Below are 21,932 nucleotides of genomic sequence, written 5' to 3' on the forward strand. Positions count from 1 at the left end.
TTCAAAAACGAGTAAATATAGCAGTAGTAGTAGTGCTATTAGACAGAAGGAGTGAATGGAAAATTGGTCTCTCAGCCAGCTCTAGATTAAAGTCTTGGAGGACTGGAAACCTGATTGCTCTCCTGATTTCCTGGGTTTGATAACAGGCTCATGCACCAGTTGACACACCTGGGGACAGATGAGCTTGGGCAGCTAACATCAGCTAGTCCATCCTGGGTGAAGGTGATGATTTAAGTGTCTTTGCTGGAGTGCCATCTGGTGGAAAGATCCAGTGTTGTGCTTTTAGTGCATTAGGACTTAGGGATTCAAGCCTGGCCAAAGCATGCATGCACTCCTGCCAAGCATTGCAGGTATACAGAAGCATCTAATCTGAAGTAGGGAGTTCATTTGTCAGCAACCTGTGGGTCTTGGATCCGATATCGGATCCGAGCCGGCAACTTGTTTCAAGCTAATGACTCCGAGCTCCTAGCTCCTCCCCTCACCCATAATCCCCTGCTAACCCTCCATGACCTCAGATCTAGTTTGCCGCGCTTGTGGATAGCTGGATTCCTGTGAGCTCGTCTAGTACTTGGCAGTTAAGTTTATATTTTCTGTCAACTTTCTTGTTTTTTCACAAAAATATTAAGTGTGTAAGTGTTAGGTTCCTGTAGAGTAAAAAAAAAAAAATAATAATTTCTTTTAAGTAGATGTTCTTCATCTCACATTGCTGCAGTCCTTACACTTGGGTAGTCCGCTGTCCTCGGTCGGCCCGAATATCAAAGTATAAGGCTGACGTCGGTCAAGGCGCATTTGACTGACATCAGGACGTCAGGGTACAAATGCGCATGACCGACGTCATATCCTCAGTCTTTTTTGCCGCATGGTCCGATGCAGAAGCAGTATTGCAAGTGCCGGTTGGCGTTCTGAAATTTTTCGTTTTCGGAGTTTCAGACAGAGTCAAAGTTGGCTAAGTACCCGTTAGAATATTTTAGTTTTTCTTCCCTCAGTGGTTTACCGGATGTCAGAAAAAGTGAATGATTGTATTTCTTGTGGGAAACAGATACCGCATAGAGACTATCATACTTTGTGTATTCCTTGTTTAGGGCCTGAGCACGACGTTGTTGGGTGTCGCTCTTGTGCTAGATTTAATAAGCGCACTATAAAGAGGAGATTAGATTGTGCCAGGTTAGTCTTTGGGAAGCGGTACAATTATAAAATGCCGTTGGATGCTCCGACGCCCGTTTCTTCGAAGAAGTGCAAGGACAAAGCAGTGAAGCCTAGGCTAGAAGAACCGTCTGTACCGGACGCCGGTTCTTTATAGGTGTCGGTGGAGCCGGTGGTTCCACCGGAGGTTTCTTTGGGATCCCAGGGAGAGACCTTGTTATTGCAGGATGTGGCCTCTCAGGAGGCAGGTCAGGGTGATGGGGCTTCTCAGGTTACTATACTCCCCTCCCTGCCTAGGGTGGTTGGGCCCTCTCCTTCTGTTTCCAAGGCTTCTCCTAGAGGCAGGCCAGGTTTAGCTTCAGTTGGTGTCACCCCTAGTTCTTCTGGAACTGTGCCCAAGAAGCATATGCTTAAAATGGCAGAAGATTTGATTACTCTGATTAGGGTTCTTTGCCCCTCCTGATAAGAGACCTAGGGTGGAGCCTGAGCTAGGGAGTTTTGAGCAGGCTTGGATGTTTCAGAGTCTTCGGCTGAAGACTTGCAGGAGTACTCTCCTTATTCTGATTCTGATGTGGATGATTCTACTCCTTCTGCTTCTCCTCCTGAGGATTTTTCTTTTCAGAAACTCTTCATTCCATGAGGGAGCATTTTAAGTGGGAAGGTCAGGACTTCTCTGATTCCAGGAAAAGGCTTAGGGAATTTTTGTTTTTACCCCAGCATAGGCCTTTGGCTATACCTCCTGTTTTGGATGTGGTGGAAGATGTTTTTACAGAGGCTTCTCTTAATCCTGATTCTTTGCCTCCTGCTCCTGTTAAACCGGATAGGTATTACAGGGTGCCTGAAGTTCATAAGTATCTTTTTAAGAGTCCTAGGGCAGACCCAGAAACTGTTAGCCATGGACCTAAAGGTGTTAAGGCTTCTGTTGTCAAGAATCCGGTTCCTGCAGATAAGGAAGCCAGGGCCTTGGATAGATGGGGAAAGAAAGTTTATACTTCCTCCACTCTAGCTATGAGGGCTTTGAATTGCCAGTTTCACATGTTAAAATACCAAAACTATCTCCTTTCACAGTTGAAGTCTAAGGTTGATGCTCTGGCGGAAGGGATTGATTGTAAAGAGTTACAAGATTTAGTACATGTTTCTGAACAGGTGGGTAAGCATTCTTTGCAATGTGGTTTTGATGCTGTACAGGCCTCGTCTAGGGTGGCTGCCACTGGGTCAGTTCTGCGCAGGCACGCCTGGCTGAGGGATCAGAATTTATCTGACCATGTTAAAACAAGGATTTTAGATGCTCCTTTACAATCTGATGTGTTGTTTGGTTCTCCTGTTGAGGCAGTTTTAAAGAAGATGGAAAACAAGGCTAAGTCTATGCAGACTGTTAAAGATTTTTTGCAGGTTCAGCCTCCAAAGTTTAGTAGAAATTGGCCTGCTAAAGGGTGGACGTATCCTTCTTATGATTCCCAGTCTAGGGGTAGATCTAGACGTGGTAGGGGCAGAGCTCAGGGCTCTTTCAGGCCTAGAACAGGGAGTTCTCCTGCACAGTCTTCAGGTGAGGGCAGGGGTCAGTCCTTTCGTAAACAGACCCAATGACCTACCTTTTCAGCTGCCAGAGCCTTCTCGTCTGGCAGCACCTTTGGGAGGAAGGTTGGCACTTTTCAAAGAAAATTGGAGTTTAATTACCCAAGACAGATGGGTATTGGATATCATACACCAAGGTTACAGGTTTTATTTCCATACCTTGCCTCCTTTCAGAGGCATGCCAGACATTCCTCCTCAACAAAGAATAGAGGCTCACAAGCAAATTTCTCTGTTACTTCAACTAGGGGCCATACAGCCGGTCCCTATGCCAGAAGTGGGCCTAGGATTTTATTCTCGCCTGTTCCTAGTACCAAAGAAGGGGAACACGTGGAGACCAATTTTGGATTTATCTATCCTCAACACTTATCTGGACATTCCCAAGTTCAAAATGTTGACGTTACAACAGCTTTTACCTCTGCTGGGCAAAGATCATTGGATGGTAACTTTGGATCTCAAGGAGGCTTACCTTCATGTTCCTATCAGACTAAGTTGCAGGAAGTATCTGCGTTTTTGAGCTGGGACTTCTCACTATCAGTTCTCTGCATTGCCCTTTGGCTTATCTACTGCCCAGAGTGTTCACGAAAGTTCTGGCTCCAGTGATAGCTTTCTTCAGGCTAAAAGGAATACAGATCTATCCTTATTTGGACGACTGCCTGATTCTGGCTCAAGGAAGGGAAGAGCTTCTTCATCATTTGGAATATGTGATAGCAGTGCTAAGATGCCTGGGGTATTCTGTGAACGAAATAAAGTCCAGTCTAGTACCCTCTCAGGACATGTGCTTTCTGGGTGTAAGACTGAATACAGCATCCCAGATGGCCTTTTTAACCCCGGACAAACAAAGAGTCTTTCCCTTTACTTCCATCAACTATCTCATCAGTCCGGGCTGACTGCAAGGACAGTCCTTCAAGCCTTAGGGTTCATGGCATCTTGTATTCTGGTGCTTCCCAATGCCAAACTGCATATGAGGAAGCTGCAATGGTATCTCAAAAATGTATGGACACAGCACTGCCAGGATCTGGACACTGTCATTCAAATAATACCTTGCATTCAAAAGGAATTTTTGTGGTGGGCTCAGGAATGTCACCTAAACAAGGGACTCTCTGTGACCCGGCCAGAGGCGAGTCAGATTTTAACGACAGATGCCTCAGACAAAGCTTGGGGTGCTCATCTAAATGGAAAGTGGATACAAGACAAGTGGCCTGCCAGACTACAACATCTACATATCAACCTGAAGGAGATGTTAGCAGTCCAGTTTGCATTAATAGCTTTCAAGGATTTACTTCTTCCAGGGCAGGTGTTGATTCTAACAGACAACACAACTGTCATGTGGTACATCAACAAGCAAGGGGGAACACATTCTTATCCTCTATGCAGGCAAGCAATGATTTTGTGGGAGACTGCTCTCAGTTTACAGCTCAATCTTCAGGCAAGGTTTCTGCCAGGAGCACAGAACTCCTTAGCAGATGTGTTGAGCAGGCAATTATGGATCCCCACGAGTGGAAATTGGATCCTCATGTATTTCAGAAATTGACAGTGTCATGGGGAACTCCAGACATAGATCTGTTCGCTTCTCCACTAAACCATCAGCTGCCAAAGTATTGCACAAAAAGGTTTCATCCCACAGCTTGGAAAGTGGATGCTCTTTCTTTCAATTGGAGCAATCTTCATGTATATGCCTTTCCACCTCTGCCTCTCCTCCCAAAGGTACTTCTAAAGGTCAGACAGGACAAGCCAAGGATGATTTTAATAGCTCCAGATTGGCCTCGACAGCACTGGTACCCATTACTGAGAAGTCTGGTACGGAAGCCTCCATGGCCTTTGCCTTCGATTCCACACCTGTTGTCACAGGAGGACAGCCATTTGCTCAATGTCAAACTTCACTCTCTTCACCTAACAGCCTGGCATATTCTGTTTTGAACCATAGAGGGTCTCAACTTCCACAACAAGTTTTGAATGTGATTTTGGAAGCTAGAAGGCCTAGTACAAGGAAAGTGTACGCAGATAAATGGAAGAGATTTTTATTTTGGAGTGCAGCAAAGGATTTTGATGTTTCTGAGCCTAATTTAAGTGTGGCTCTTCAATATCTTACTGAGTTACTGGACAAAGGTTTGTCCTTCTCTTCTATTAAAGTTCATGCTGCTGCAATTTCAGCTCACTATGAATGTGACCCTCCATTGTTTTCTCATCCTTTGTTCAAGCAATTTCTTAGAGGGGCAAAGAATATAAGACCCCCACGTAGAGCTCCTACTCCTGCTTGGGATCTCAATTTTGTGTTGGAGAAACTCACTCTACAACCTTTTGAGCCTGCAGCTACTTCTGACTTGAAATATTTATCATGGAAGACTGCCTTTTTGTTGGCCATTACCTCTGCAAGAAGGGTTTCTGAATTACAGGCCCTTATGGCGGTTGAGCCTTTCTTGACTTTCCATAAGGATAGGGTATCTTTGCGTACTAATCCTTCCTTTATGCCTAAGGTGGTTTCTAGTGTGGCTTTAAACCAAACTATTCATTTGCCTACTTTTTATGCAAATCCCCAAAATAAAGGGGAAAAGATTTTGCACACTTTAGATGTACACAGGCAGTTGCGATATTATTTGGACAGAACTAAAGGGTTCAGGCAGTCTCAGCAGTTGTTTGTTTCTTTTGCTTTGAGTTCTCAGGGCAAGCCTGTGTCAAAACAAACTATTTCTAAGTGGATTGGGTTTTGCATTGCTTTCTGTTATTCCCATCATGGCAAGGAGATTCCAGCTGGGATTAGGCCTCATTCCACTAGGGCTACTGCCACTTGACAGCCTTTTGAGGGAGTGGCAACCAAGGATATTTTGGAGGCAGCTACTTGGAGTTCTGTGCATACTTTCTCTAGGCATTATCACCTGCCACTTTACTCTAAATCCAGGGCTGGTTTTGCCACTGCTGTTTTGCAGGGCATTTTGGCAGCTCCTGCTTCCTTGTAGTTTAGCCATCCTCCCTTACCTCTGCTTTGGGATTCTACCCAAGTGTAAGGACTGCAGCAATGTGAGATGAAGAACATAGTACAGTTTTGTACCTACCATAAATGTAGATGTTCAAGATCCACATTGCTCCCTCCTTCCCTCTGTAGTTAGAGGTGGTTGTGTGGGTTGGGTTGTAAATATTGTGTATATTGTATATATTGTACATATAATTAGTGCAAGGGTGGTTGGTTGTTTGTTTGCTGTCTTTTGGTTTTGACCTTTATTTTTAGGGTCTTCTGACATCAGGGGCAAGAAAAGACTGAGGATATGTGATGTCAGTCAAATGCGCCTTGACCGACGTCAGCCTTATACTTTGATATTCGGGCCGACCGAGGACAGCGGACTACCCAAGTGTAAGGACTGCAGCAATGTGGATCTTCGAACATCTACATTTATGGTAGGTACAAAACTGTACTTTTTTTCCCTCCCTTCGCTGGTCGTTAGAGAGAGTGTGTTGTGTTTTGGGGCCTGTGTGTGTGTTACCTTTTTTCTTTGGCTGAGGCCCCAAAAGCCATTTTTTCTAAATGTACCTAGTGTGGCCATAAGCTCTCCCCGGCTGATGGCCACACTCGGTGCGTTCGGTGCCTTGGGGTTGAACACCTCACCTCAGGCTGTACCATTTGTGCAGCGTTCAACCCCAGGGCACTGAAAGAGCAGAGGTCTAAGCTGGTCTTGGCGGGACTTTTACCCCCGGACTCGGCTCCGGCCTCCGCTGCTCCCGTGGCTCCACCACAGGCTGTGGTTGCTGCCATTCCTGCCCCCTTCCTCCGACCGGGACTCAAACTCCCGCTAAAGCGTCGGAGGACAGGGAGGCCAGGAGGGAGAAACGGAGGGAGAAGCACCACAAGCGGCGGGCCGAGACCTCCGTTTCGGCCCCGCCAGCTAAGCAGGCTTCTCCCTTCACTGCTTCTAGGTCTCCTCTTCCTCGGCTCCAATCCCCTTGTTTCTCCACAGGGCCCGAGGAGGAGGAGGCCCGATCTCCATCGAGGTCATCGAGGCGGCATTCCTGGCCTGCCTCGGTGACTTCTTCGAGATCGACCTTCAGTATGTCCGATGCAGACTTGGACCGGATGATGCGAAGGTTCATCCAGGCCCAGCTGCAGATGGGAGTGCTCTTGCCTCTCTCCCCTTCGGGGGGGGGAGCTCGAAACCTTTTTTCCATCCTATTGCTCATTCTCCGACCCGCTATCTGGGTTCGGAGCCGAGCAGCGTTGGAGCCGGGGTGGGTCGGTGCTGACAGTACTCGGTACTTCGGATCCAACCCTGCCCTCGAGCCTGTCGGATCCGACCTCTCGGAGCCGTGGCCCAAGCTTCGGATCCGAGAGATTCAGCGTGCCTTCGGCTCTGTCCAGGTCGGAGCGCACTGGTCCTTCGGATCCGATGGTCTCGGCGCCGGTTCCGATCCCTTCATCGGATCCGAGTGGGAGCCGACTCTCGGATCCAAGAGAGAGTGGTTCCCTCTCGGCTTTCGATGTTGTGGAGAGGGCTCTGTTGAGAGCATCCGGACCCCCGGTCCTTGTCTCTGCTCCCCCCTGCACTCCCTCTCTGCTGGGCCAGGCTTCCATCACCTGGCCAAACGGACAGCCTGCTTCAATGTCCCATTGGAACAGGATGTTGCTGGTGAGGCCTCCTCGGACAGCCCCCCCCGAGGAAGTGCCCCGCAAGCATAAGTGCAAGAGGAGGCACGTGGACTCCCCTGAGTCCTTAACTGAGGACACGGACTTGGAGGAAGGTGAGGGCTCCCCAAGATCACCCCCTGAGGATGTCTCCTTTGGAGACATCATGGAGATGCTGAGGATCAGAGGTGGGTGGTCTGCCACCAAGTCTTCCTCCGACGAGTCCGTGTTTCTGGAGGCATTCGAAGCAGGCCCGTCTACCTCTTGGGTGTCCCCTCCGGCCGACCCCTTGGTGGACCTCATTACCACCAGGCCGTGGAAGGATCCGGGCATTGTGGAGCCAATACCCAAATGCCCGGACAAAATACTAAGCCCCCCCTCAGACCGATCGCACTGGAGCAAGGGCCCCCCCGTAGATGCCATGTTGACGGCAGCAGCCAAGAAGAGGCAACTAGCTCAGGAGAGCCCCTCAGTCCATCCACCGAGCAAGGAGTCCCGCTCGATGGACCGCTTAGGGAAGTGAGTTTTTAGTTCAGCGACCTTCTCGGTAAGGTCTCTAAACTATATGGCACATGTTATCAGGATGCAGCGGGATCTTATCAAAGAATACGCTGCCTCCCCCCCCCCCCGAGTCCATGTCGGCGGATGACAAGCAATTGTACTCCACCCGTATGGCCACTCTGAGATCAATTTCAAATACCTCTATGCGGCTATTGTCCCACGCTACAGAGGGAGCCGCTAGGGCTAGCGGAGCAGGCCTAGTCATGAGACATCAAGCCTGGCTCCGTCATTGTGACTTTGCGGAGCCTTTTAAAGCGTCTTTTGCGAACGCCCTCGATGGTTCTGCCCTATTTGGCAAAACGGTTTGCGAGACACTTGTCCAGAGCGAGAAAGACGGGAAGACGTTGTCTGCCATCGGAGTCCGCTTCACTGCTCCCCAGCGGTCCTTTTCGAAGAACCAAAAGGGTCAGAAGAAGATGTGGTTCCGGAAATCGCAACATTCCCAACCCGCTCCGGACAACCAGTCCTTCCGTGGCAGAGGAGGACAAGGAGGACACCGCCCCAGGGGCAGAGGGGCTCCGAGAAACTGTGGGTCCAGAGAACCTTTCTCTGAACGGCCCACGCAGCAGCCCTGAAGGGTTGCCCGGCTGCTCCACTCTGGAGGCAGTCGGGGGGCGCTTCTTGGAGCACCTAGCAGCATGGGAGTCCATCACGACAGACCGCTGGGTGCTTCGCATTATATCCGGAGGGTACAAAATACCATTACTCCATGTCCCCAAATTCAAGAACCTCCCCGATGTACCACCCGATCAGAGGGAGGCCGCAGCCACAGAAATTCAGCAGCTGCTAAGAAAAAGAGCCATCCAGCCCATCCCCCAAGACCAGCTCGGATTAGGGTTCTACTCCAGGTTCTTTTTGGTGCCAAAAAAGACGGGGGACTTGAGACCGATTCTAGACCTTTCCTGCTTGAACCTGTCAGTAACCAAGGAAAAATTCTGAATGGTCACTCTTCAATCTTTTCTTCCCCTTCTAAGGGAGAACAATTGGATATGCTCTATAGACCTCAAGGATGCGTACTACCACATTCTAATGGACAGACGATCCAGGAGGTTCCTCCACTTCCGGCTGGGAGCCAGTCACTACCAGTTCAGGGTCCTCCCCTTTGGCCTCACCACAGCCCCCTGGGTGTTCACCAAGGTATTAGCAGTGATTGCGGCCCACCTGAGACTCCAGGGAATACAGGTCTTTCCGTACCTGGACGACTGGCTCCTGACCGCCCCAACAAGGCATCTACTTTGCTCAGCCAGAGATTTCTTTCTCCGCCTAGCCCCACAGTTAGGCATCACCATCAATGCCAACAAATCCCTTCTGGCCCCGACACAAGTCATAGAATTCATAGGAGCCAGAATAGACACCAGAGAGCTACGAGCCTTTCTAACTTCCGAGAGAATTCGGAATTTGCAACTCCATGTGCGGGCTATCCTCCAATCAGAGACTTCAACAGCGGAATTGGTCCTGAGGGCACTAGGCTCCATGGCGGCAGCGATTATGCTCCTTCCATGCGCCTGTCTGAACATGCGGGTACTGCAATGGACACTTCTAGTGCAATGGTCCTTTCTATCCCTGCCTCTTCACCACCCCATTGCTATCAGCAAGGCTTGCAGGAGGGCTCTATTATGGTGGCTCCAAGCTTCGGACCTCCATACGGGCCGTCCCTTCTGCACCTCTCCCCCTCTCGCCACGGTGACCACGGACGCCTCCCGCCTTGGGTGGGGGGGGCATTATTCAGGCAGGACGGTCCAAGGCACGTGGAACGACACAGAGACCTCCCTGCATATCAACGTTCTGGAGATGAGAGCAGTGCTGTTCGCGTTCCAAGCACTTCAGAATCTCCTCCCCATAGGAACGATTGCAATTCAGTCGGACAACATGTCGGTTGTCTGGTACATCAACAAACAGGGGGGAACCAGATCTTACCCTCTATGCCGCGAAGCCATGATAGTGTGGGGAATGGGTGATCTCCACCAACCGCTTTCTGATTGCAGCGCACATTCCAGGATGGACCAACATCCTAGCGGACAAACTCAGTCGCACCCTTCTTAACCCCGTACGAGTGGTCTCTCAATCCACTAGTAGCGAAGCAGATATTCGCAATATGGGGGCAACCCTGCTGCGATCTTTTTGCGTCTCCCTCAAACACCAAATGCGGCAATTTCTTCGCTCTGATTCCCCCTCCAGGGGAAACTCCAAGAGACGCTCTGGTGCATGCTTGGCCACCCGGTCTACTTTATGCCTATCCTCCTCTACCCCTGATGCTGCAACTCTTACAGAAAGCCTTGCGGTTGGGGAGCAGTATGATCCTCATTGCCCCATTCTGGCCTCGGCAAATTTGGTTCCCTTACCTGTGGTCTCACCTAGTGAATCCTCCTTGGATTCTGGATCCCAGTCCGGATCTAATCTCCCATCCGTCGGACTTACCGACCCCAAACCTGGACAATCTGAAACTGACAGCTTGTTTGCTCCAGTTCCACTCCTAGTTAGGACTCCCGGTATCTCTTCACCAGTCAAAGCCATCCTTGTGGCAGCACATAAGCCCTCCACCAGGAAAGTGTACAGCAGTAAATGGAAACGTTTCTCCATCTGGGCGGAGCATCATGATCTAGATCCCTTTACGGCTCCTCTTCCGTCCATATTAGACTTCCTAACCGAACTTTTTCAGGAAGGCGCTAGTTGTTCAACCGTCAAGGTGCAATTGGCAGCCATCTCACATTACCATGTGGGACTTGATACAGGGCCTTTGATGTTGGCCAAGTTGTGTAAAACCTTTCTCAAGGGCACCTTCTTGCTTAGACCCCCTATAAAAGAAGCCGTACCACCGTGGGATCTTTCACTAGTTCTTCAAGCCTTGACTGCTCCACCTTTTGAACCCGCTGCTTCAGTAGATCTCAAATTCTTGTCCTGGAAAACAGCATTCCTTGTAGCCATCACTTCTGCAAAAGTTTCGGAGCTTCAAGCTCTTTCTGTGAAGCCTCCTTATTTGATCTTTCACCCAGACAGAGTGTACCTCAGGATCAATCCCTCTTTTCTTCCCAAAATAGCATCAGAAACCAATATAAATCAATCCATAAATTTACTGGTTTTCTTCCCTAAATATCAGAATAAAGGAGAGTACAAGCTGCACTCATTAGATGTTCATAGGCAGCTTCGCTTTTATACTCATAGAACAGGTGGTCATAGACAATCCGACCAGCTGTTCATTTCCTTTGCCAAATTTAATTTGGGGAAAGCAATATCAGAAGTATCTCTATCACGGTGGATTTCTCAATGTATCCTATTGGCATACCAAGCCTCTGGGAGACCCGCACCTGAAGGAGTTCACGCACATTCCACTCGTTCCATCTCTACTTCTGCGGCCTTCAAGTCTAGAGTTCCATTGGATGATATTTGTTCGGCAGCCACTTGGGCTTCATCTCATACCTTTACTAACCACTACAAACTGGACGTGATTTCTAGAGGGAGAGCATCCTTTGGCTCTGTGGTGCTTCGCAATATCCTTCCATGATGGCCACCCAAGGTTCAGGTAGCTGGGGACTCTGTCCCACAGGTTGCTGACAAATGAACTCCCTACTTCAGATTAAGAAGATATGTACTCACCATAACATTCCATCTGAGTAGGTAGCTTCATTTGTCTGCAACCATCCCCCCCTCCTTCCCCCTGGCCTTCTTCGGATCTTTTTAGTTGGATACCCGTTTTTGGGTATATATTGAGGGGCAAACTCGATCTGAGGTCATGGAGGGTTAGCAGGGGATTATGGGTGAGGGGAGGAGCTAGGAGCTCGGATCCATTAGCTTGAAACAAGTTGCTGGCTCGGATCCGATATCGGATCCAAGACCCACAGGTTGCAGACAAATGAAGCTACCTACTCAGATGGAACGTTATGGTGAGTACATAACTTCTTATTCATAGCTATTCTGGGTAGCTAGGCACCACACCACCCTACCCAACCCTAGCAGGACAACATGTGGAGGGGGCGCTAAGACCACCAAAATCTTATGACCTCCAACAGGATGATGTCCACTGATCCTAGGTTTTTGGCTGTTCTTTTTGGCATCTTCTACTGCCTGGAGTGTGACTGACTGAATAGTCTAATTGCAGATGATGCTTGATGGCTGCAGATACGTGGAGACAAAGAGAATGATATAAAAAAAGCAAAAAAAAAAAAATGCCTTGTAGGTAAATTGAGTCTGGGTAGTGCTCCATTTGTTGAAGACAAGCAAAGAATAAAGGGAGTCATAAAAGCTGTACATGGATGATGCTAGGGAGGTGGGTTGATGTCAGAACTGAGTTAGTAGGAAAGCTGGATTCGGGAGCGAAAGTAAGCAGTGTAATTGTAGGCGACTTCTCAGCTGTACAGGCAACATTTATTCTCTTACTCCTTTGCTCTTGAAGAACGTAATCGATCATAGAAGGTTTTAGCAGTTTGTTTGTAGATATGAATTTATATTTGATATTTCGGTGCAACTGTTTAGACAGGCACCTTAAGAGTTGTACTGAATTTTTGGATCAGTAATGCTTGTAGCTGTTATCTAGACAGGCAGCTTAAGAGTTGTACTGAAGTTTTGGATCAGTAATACTGCAACTTTTGGGAAAATTTGAATAAATGGAGAGTAAACCATCACTGTTAAATACTGTGTGACCCCAGTGTGTTGAAATGCTTCATTGATGCACTTTATAAGTAGTGCATTGCACACTCATTTTATTTGTATTGGAACACAATCACTACACCATTGCATCTGCCCATTGTTATGTGCTTTTCAGTTCATACAGTTATGCACTACATTTCCACTGTGGCAAGAATTTGCTTAGTGATGGCCTACTTGTGGTCAGTGCAGGATAAGATGCAGAATCATTTGACCTGTTTGCCAGCAGTTGCTAGAGGCAGTACTGAATGAATATATAAAAAAAACAGACTTCTTGTTAAACCAGATTGGAGAAGGTAAGAAAGGTCAGAGGTGTGCCAGTATGAGGTGGCAGAATGAAGAGAAGATGCTGGTAAAGAGTACCAGGGAAGGGTATGGTCATGGGATACCCATATTGTGCCATGTCAGAAGTCTTTGGAATGTGACAAATCTGCTCTGATGGTCACTATTGCTCTTCAGTCTTTGGATTCTAGAGAGTATGACTGGCCTACTGTTGAGTTTTCTTAGTGGGAGAAATGAATATTAAATCCGTAAAATAAATCTTGGCAACAGGAGTTAGAGATTATAGCATTCATTCTAAGGAGAACTATATTACAAAGAAGACATAAATGAGTCAGTGAGGAGGGGAATGCAGTGTATCAGGAGGATGGTGTGAGATGTACTATAGAGGAAGTAAATGATTTTTTTTTGTGTGGGGGGGGGTAGCAGGAGAACGTCAAAATATGACCACAGTACTCAAGTTACTGACTTATGGGTGTATAAACAGGTATATGAATAAGACTGTGTCCAGTGCCTAGGGTTGCCACCATTTTGGATATCTAAAATGGGACACAGCAGGTATGGCCAAGCATATGACATCACCATGATTGTGGCCAAGACTGTGGTAATTTGTGATGCATTCAGATCTGCCATTTGGAAAACTGCACATACCTTTGTGCATTAACAATTCAGTATAGCACATGTGGCACATTCAGTTTTGCATTCAGCACATTTTTATTTTTATTATTTTATTTTATTTTCAATTTGATGACAGAGGAGGTCCACTGGGCTCAAGGAGCCTGTTTTCAGTGGAGGCCCATGGAGAAAAGCTCCACGAAACATAGCAGACATAGTAACGATTAAACAATTATATTTCCACAACTTGCTAAGCAATACATTGCAGTTATCTGAACAGGCCTGTAACCCTCATTTCCATATAGCAGCTTCACTGTGATTCAGTGTTTTTATTACGAGTTTTGTTGGAATGCTACTGATCGCCCCTAAGTGAATTCTGGTTTCTGAACTGCTTACTTTTATATCTTCCCCATTTTTCATCTAGATCCAAACACTTTAATCTGCAGATTGCAATCTATCTGCTTGGGTCTAGAATCACATCTGACTTGTGTAGCATGGAGAGACCCTACCATCCATGGAGTTTACTACACAAACAGGAAATGGAAGAAGATTGCTAAGCCTTTCTTCTGTATCATACACACACACACAGGTGACTATTTGCATTTGCCAATCTGTCCACTCCATGCCTTTAGGAAGTGGGAGGAAACCGGAGTACCCGGAGAAACCCATGTAGAGACACTGAGCACGTGCAGGCTCTGCACAGAAGGCATCTCATCTAAGAATTGAACTAAACGGCCTTTGCTAGACTGAGGCTGCAGTTTTACTACACCATTGTACCACCCAGTGCAGAACAATGAATGTCTCTCTAAATCAGGGAGTGATAGTTTACTGCATCTGTTTATTACCACTTAGTTTCTGAATAGTGCCACATCAGTTGACTTAAATTTATTATTTATTTATTTGACATTTGTTGGCCGAGTTAGTCCAACTGGGCAGATGCCCCTTTTCAGTGAAGACCCAAGGAGAAAAGCTCCAAAATGTATGTACCCAATATAAAATATCACAATACAGCAAGTATAACACTAATACTATACAGTATAACAGTAATCACATAGTTATGTCTTATACATAGTCACAGTAACAGTAATAACATACAGTATAACAGTAATCACAATACAATCATATCATATACATAGTCACAGTAATAACATACAGTATAACAGTAATCACAATACGATCATATTATATACATAGTCACAGTAATAACATACAGTATAACAGTAATCACAATACAATCGTATCATATACATAGTCACAGTAATAACATACAGTATAACGGTAATTGCATACAATTACATGATATACATAGTCACAGTAACAGTAATGATACAGTATAACAGTAATCGCATATAGTTTCATCCTCTGCAGTACCCACATAGTTGCATTCTATACATAGTAACAGTAAAAACATAGTGCAACAGTAATCACATACAGTTACATCCTACACAGTCGCAGTAACAGAAATAACATACAGTATAACAGTAATCACATAGTTTCATCCTTAAGTCACAGTAACAGTAATAAGATACAGTATAACAGTGATCACATATAGTTATATCCTATACAGTCACAATAATTACATACAGTACAACAGTCTTCACATTCAGCTACATGCTATACATAGTCACAGTAATAGTAATATATTGTATGGCAATAATCACATACAGTTACATCCTGTACAGTCACAGTAACAGTAATAACATACATTTACATCCTGTACAGTAACAGTAATATACAGTATAACAGTAATCACAGTTTCATCATATAGTCACAGTAATAACATACAGTATAACTGATCACAATAGTTTCAACTTGTACATAGTCACAGTAACAGTGGGTAACATACATTGTAACGGTAATCACATACAGTTGGCTTTTGAATGCAATATTTAACATAGTCAAAACAAGAAATATGAAATGTGCAAACATATTTATATATTTCATAATATTGCCTCTGTTTTTTATTTGTTAAAATATTAAAAGAAGCATGGTATATTTGGGACACAGGTAAGTCATACAACATGAGCGATAACTTTATACACTACTGATGTGTTTTTCTTGTGGATAAAGCAAAAGATAAACCACAGATATATTCCATGTGACTTTCCACTTTCTACCCAGGATCTGGAAAACACCTTTCTCAATCAGTAATCTAAATCATATGTCATGTAGCGCAAGAAGTTTGATAGTCGCGTGAGTGAATGTAGAGGCAGGCAGACACAAAGCTGGGCAGAAACAAAGCAGACAGCGCAACATACTGATCTTTATGAAAACAAAAATTAAAGAAAGAGCTGGGTTTTAATGATGATGAGAAGGGAACACTAAAGATCACAAATTGCACAGAATGCCTTGGCTCAAATATCTATATGTGGCAATATAGTTGGAAGAATGTGCAAAAATAACACCTACTTACTATTAACTCTGACATTATTAGTAACCTGGCAGTAATTTGTTTTAGCAGACTGGACCTGATGGAGAGCATGAGCACATGTATCTTATATAGGAAACTATCATGACTGTGCTTCAAAAATTAAGGATCAAATAAACCACAAGAAGCTAGGGGGATAGTCAGTTTGGCAAATTACTTATTAGGCTGGAACATTTAATGTCCAATGAGTATCTGGAAGTAGGCCCAAATGATAAACATCAGGAATTTCCCATATAGCTCGTGGTAGGTGGCAGTGCTAAGTACCAGGTCACCCACGGACTTGTTCGACCTCAGTGAATCAATATGCCTTGTATGCAGAGAATATTATTCAAATTCCTTGAAATAATTGACCGATAGTCACAAGTGCACGTCTGATTAGTGCAATAATTCTATATTCTTGAGATTGGGAAATGGGATTACCTGGTTTTCTGATTTGTGTCAGCTGTGCACAGTAAAAAAAAAAAAAAAAAAAGATTGGTATAAATGCCTAGTCTATACTGCACACTGCCAAATCGCCAAGATGAGAGAAGTACGGAATTGGGATAAAATCCATTAGAAACTGTTTTGGCAAAAGCTGTGATGATTGTCCTCTCACGGTTTTGTAATAGGGTTGCTGCATTGCAGGGGCTCAGTCCTCAGTAGCTCAGTTGTTAATGAGCAGAAGTTCGAAAAACAACTTCAGTTATACTGCTGCTGCTGGAAATGCACTACAAAGTAAGAAAATACTGGGGGAAAAAAATCTGTGAAAGAAATATTGTTGTAAAAACTGCAGAAGACCACCAGAATTATAGGTCGAATATACAATGAGAATACTAAAGATTACTGCCTGAAGCATTTGGCCAAGCAGCCAAACCAGGATGCAATAGTGTTGGGGGAGATGAAAAACCATATAGGATGAATTTTAGACATTTGTGGAAGTCAGATACATTGTGAAGTTCCATGTAAAAGAGCAAACAGAAGTGAAACCAACAAGAACTATCACAAGAAAGTAGATACTCTGAGAACTGTTGTAGCCCCAGTTACAGAGAGAAGCTCCTCAAGAGTGGCTTCCTATATAAGCTATAATGATACAGGAATCGTCCCACAGTGAATAGCCCTGTTACATGTCTGTGATCACTGAGGAAATCAAATAGATCTTATTTTAAGAGATTTTGATACCAGCAATTGATGCATAAATCCTATTAAATGCACAGCATAATATTTAGGTTAATTGAAAATGTATGACTTTAAATGGTAATGCCCAGCCACAATTTGCATATGTTGCACATACTCCTTCAAAAGGTCATCATGTATAAATATCTCATGTAAGCTATCTCTGTCCTATATACTGAGCATTCTTACAAATGAGTATATGGAGCATCCATAATGAAAATTTGTGTAATATAACATACCAGCTTCTAAATTACATACACCTGTGAAACTGCATTTGGTAGCTGTATATAAAAAGGCATGTGCTGTTCCCCCAATTGTCCATACCACAGTGACATTGTCAGTGTATGGCATTTTGATGTTGACATCTTTTCAGTGACAAAACCCTTCCCTTTTCATGACCAATACATGTTAGCATTGCACCTAATGGAAATGTTCATTACAAATATGTTTTGGATCTTGGACTTTTACCTCATTCTTTGCTTTGAAAATAAGTCATATGATCACGCTCAGTAGAAATTTTTATATTGTAGCATGCCAGACTGTCACTAACAAATGTCTGTAAACTGTGCATTTAATATCCGTTTATAAAATATTTTTCCCTTTGACGATTCATAGTAAAACTTTTTATAATTATAATAGGACTCTGGTACAAAGGTGCAGCTAAGACCATCACACTACCATTAAGAAGTTAGTGTTACTTTGTCCTAATATTGGCCCATCACATTATTGCTATCCATACAAAATATTTTGTCATTGATGTTTCCATCTTGAGATGTATACATGATTTTTATTTTTGATGCAGTGACAACTTGATTTGGATGTATTCAAAATGTGTTCTGCATTCCATCCTTAACAGATGTTAAATATCTCTGGGTCCAGGGATATAATCTTCTCATTGTACTCTGCTCTCATTAGGCCAGTGGCTGAATATAATGGCGTGTTTGGTATATACATGCCCAACCGCTTATTACAACTGGAGTAACCACAAAGCTTTTGCATTTAAAATTAATCAATGGCTTAAATCACAAAAGCTATGAAGACCATCAAACTCTTGTCCCTCTTCTCAATATCATACAGGGTACTAAGAGGTGACTTCTACCTTATGTATAGAGTCTCAACATACCTTATCCTGTTGGACCTATTACATGTTCACAAGTCCAATGGTAGAGTGAATACCTGCTCAATGGATCTCATTCTCTTTTGCAACATAAAGAGAAGATGTTGGAGGGATAGATGTCCTTCTGTGGAGCTGTCTTCCTCTCCACATAAATCAGGTTACTTCTCTTGCACTATTCAAACATTAATTTGGATGAATGGATGGGAAACCACAAATTCACCCCCAGTTTAGCACCCATGGTCCTCATGTATAGGGGCCACATATAAATGGCCAACTTATCGTTTATGTCCTCCTATTCCTATGTTGCAATATTCTAAACATTTGGGATTCCCTGCCTAGGCGACCCAAATGTCCAGCCAGTATACAAAAGACTTTTGCTACTGCATAGTACGTGCAAGTTTCACATAGCAAGGCAGGCAGCATAGGCTATAAAGGTGATGGCACATACCATTCCTTAGAACTTCTCTGCCACCAGACCGAATGACTGCTTCTACCATCCATCTGATTGCCAAGTGTGTTCAGATAAGTGACCTGCAGGAGAAAACTCTGTCTTTTCTTTGCTGTTGCATATTTTTGAGGTTGATGTCATCTAGGAAAAGCAAGTGAAGCTGTGGATGTCAGATTCCACACAAAGGCAGCCACAATCAGTGTTTTTTTTTTTTTGCCTAGGGTCCGAGCATGATTACAAGTCTTGCTTGATTTGCCAGGTGTTTGTCCCCAAGACCCTTTGTAATCATTTGTCAGCTTTGAACATTTACCTTGGGAACCTAAGTCTGGAACTGTTAGCTTTTGGTATAGAGGGCACTGTGGGCCCATCCAGTGAGCCACCAAAGGCCAAAAAGGTCAGGACCAAATCTTTGGCTGCACGCCTGGATTCAGACATTCCTCTGGAGGCCATTGAAGGCCCAAACTGCAGCAGCTATCATTTCGGAAAGCTGTAGGGAGGATGCCACTAGCACATCTGCAGGGGAAATGCAGATGTCTGTTCAGGGAGATAACAGGGAATCATGGTCCACTATCTCGAACATCCCAAGCGGTATTCCTCTAGCTCCCCCATCTCTAGCAATCCCTTCGCCTGGCACAGCTTAGTCATACGTCGGCTGTTTATTCACAACATAGGGTGGATCTTCCTGTTAAAAACAAGCACAAACAGAGAGATGTTTCCTCTCCTCAGGATCCTTCTCCTTATTGGCAGGCCTTCTCACAGGGAATTTTGAATACCTTCATTGCTTTAAACCCATCCTCAGGCCTTCCACCCATCTCTGTCCCTTCTCCCACCTCCAGGAGATCAGTGGAGAAACATCAGGCCTCTGGTGAAGAAGAAGATTCTTTTTCATCTATGAATCCTTGTTCTACACTTCCTAAATTGAGTCTTCCTTGGGTTATGCTTCCCTTGAATTATATTCCAGCAGTAGAGATTCTCCTGAGGAAGATTTGTCCTTTGGAAACTTTCCAGGATGAGAGATCACTTCAAATGGGAAAATAGTCAAGTATCTGAAGTTAAAAAGAGCTATAACAAGCTGTTGCAGATGGATTCTCCTTCTCCCTTGGCCATCCCTCCTGTTCTGGATGCCTTTTTCTCAGTGTCTAAAAGCCCATATTCTCAACTTCCAGCCTCAAAAAGGCATGATAGATTCTATAAAGTCACTGAGGACAGTAAGTTCCTTTTCAAATATCCTTCTGTAGACCATGCAGTTACCTCTCTCTCTCTCTCTCTCCAGACAAACCATCCAAATTGCTTCCCTATACCAATATGCTCCTTACTGACAAGGACAGTAAAATGATGGAAAGGTTAGGGAAAAAGGTGTATACCTCCTCTATCCTGGCTTTCAGAGCCATTAACTACTAGGCCCGCATGTTAAAATATGTCCTGGCCTTGCTTTCCCAAGCTGGTATCAGACATTCCTGATGCTCCAGCCAAAGCACAGCTTGCCTCTCTACTGTCTACCTCATCCCAGGTGCTTAGACACTGTATTAAATGCAGTTATGATGCAGATGCAGCTGAGGTATCAGCAAGGTCAGCAGCTTCAGGCTCTATACTTAGGAGGTACTCATGACTATGACTCCAGCCTTTGACTGAAGATATTAAGGCTAAAGTTATGGATGCACCTCTGAACGGTGATGCCCTTTTTGGTGCTGAAGCTGCAGCCCTGTTCAAGTCCCTGCATGACAAAGGGAAAGAGCATAAGTAACTGAAGCATCTCTGTGTCCCCAGTCCTTACATACCACAGAAATTACTTTTCGAGACACAATTTTTCAGAAGGAAACAATGCAGTTCCCCTCCTTCCCATAAGGAAGGGTCTCACAGACAGGGATCTTCCATATCCCAGCAAACCCCTACCCCAGAAGACCACTTTTCAAGACAGACCAGGTAGTCTGTGACCACCTGGCAAATCTCTCAAACATCCCCCTTTCCCAGCGCCTGTCCTCTTCCCTCTTGGACAGGTATCTCCACTGACCAGTGGGTCCTTTCCATTATCCAAAATGGCTATTACATGGTATGGAAATCTGACCCTCCCTTCATAGGCATTCCACAACCCCCTCAGGATCAGATGAATCTGTTCCCACAAATCCTACAGGACTTGCTAAATCAAAAATGATTCAAAACTTTCCACCTTTACAAAAAAGACGTGAATTTTACTTAAAAATGTTCCTAGTTCTGAGAAAAGAGGGACCATGGAGACTAATTCTAGACCTCTCACACCTTAACCTTTTCCCCAAAGTGCGATCTTTTCATATGCTGTCTGCAAACTCTCATCTCTCCTGCTCTCCCAGGCTTTTCTAGTCACTCTGGACATCAAGGATACATACTTGCATATCCCCATCCATCCACAATACAGGAAGTTTTATGGTTTTCTGTTGCTTCCTCCTGTTCAGTTCTGTGCTTTGCCCTTTGGACTCTACAGCACCAAAGGTATTCACAAAATGGTTAGCTCCTGTCATTGCCTTCTGCAGACTCCAAGGAATACTGAATTACCTTTACCTGGACAACCTCCTTATTCAAGAAGCCCACCCAGACACACTAAAAGAAAACATAGCCTTCACTATTTCCCTGCTACAAGGCCTGAGGCTCACCATAAACTCTAATAAGTCCTCTTTCAGTCCTTCCCAGGGTCAGATTTTCCTAGGATTCAGACTAAGAACAGGTCAGATGATGGCTTTCATCCCTCCTCAAAAAGTGGAAATTCTGCTCAACTACTTTCACAACCTACTCCTCTTAACCTCTGTCTCTGCCAGGGAGTACTTGCACATACTAGGGTTCATGGCATCACTGATTCCCATATTACCCCAACCCAGATTTCACATGCAGAAAATCCAGTGGTTTTTGAAAACACTTTGGAGCCAGCATGCCCATCCCCTTGAATTTTTACTCCCAATTCTCCCTTGCATATAGAGAGAAATTCAATGGAGGATTCAACAGAGTCAACTGAATCCAGGGTTTCCATTTCAACAGCCAACCACAGTTCAGAAACCCTACACAGATGCCTCAGACTTTGGATGGGGAGCAACTCTGGGTCGACTAAATGTCCAGGGTCTTTGGTCTTCATTAGTCAAGAAGCAACATATCAATGCAAAAGAAATTATAGCTTTGATCCTGGCCCTTCAAGCCTTTCTCTCCTTCCTACTCCCAGGAGCCCTGAAGATATTCACAGACAACACTACATTCTATGGTATGTGAACAAATGGGGGCACCAAATCTTGCCTGCTGTGCATGTTGGCCCTTCAAGCCTGGGAGATTACCTCTCAAGTGAAGGTTTCATTGCAAGCAGTTTATATTCCTTAAGCTCATATGGCAGACACTCTCAGTAGGT

The sequence above is a fragment of the Protopterus annectens genome, chromosome 8.part1 (assembly GCF_019279795.1).
Source record: "Protopterus annectens isolate FY-2018-M chromosome 8.part1, PAN1.0, whole genome shotgun sequence".
NCBI classification, from domain to species: Eukaryota; Metazoa; Chordata; order Ceratodontiformes; family Protopteridae; genus Protopterus; species Protopterus annectens.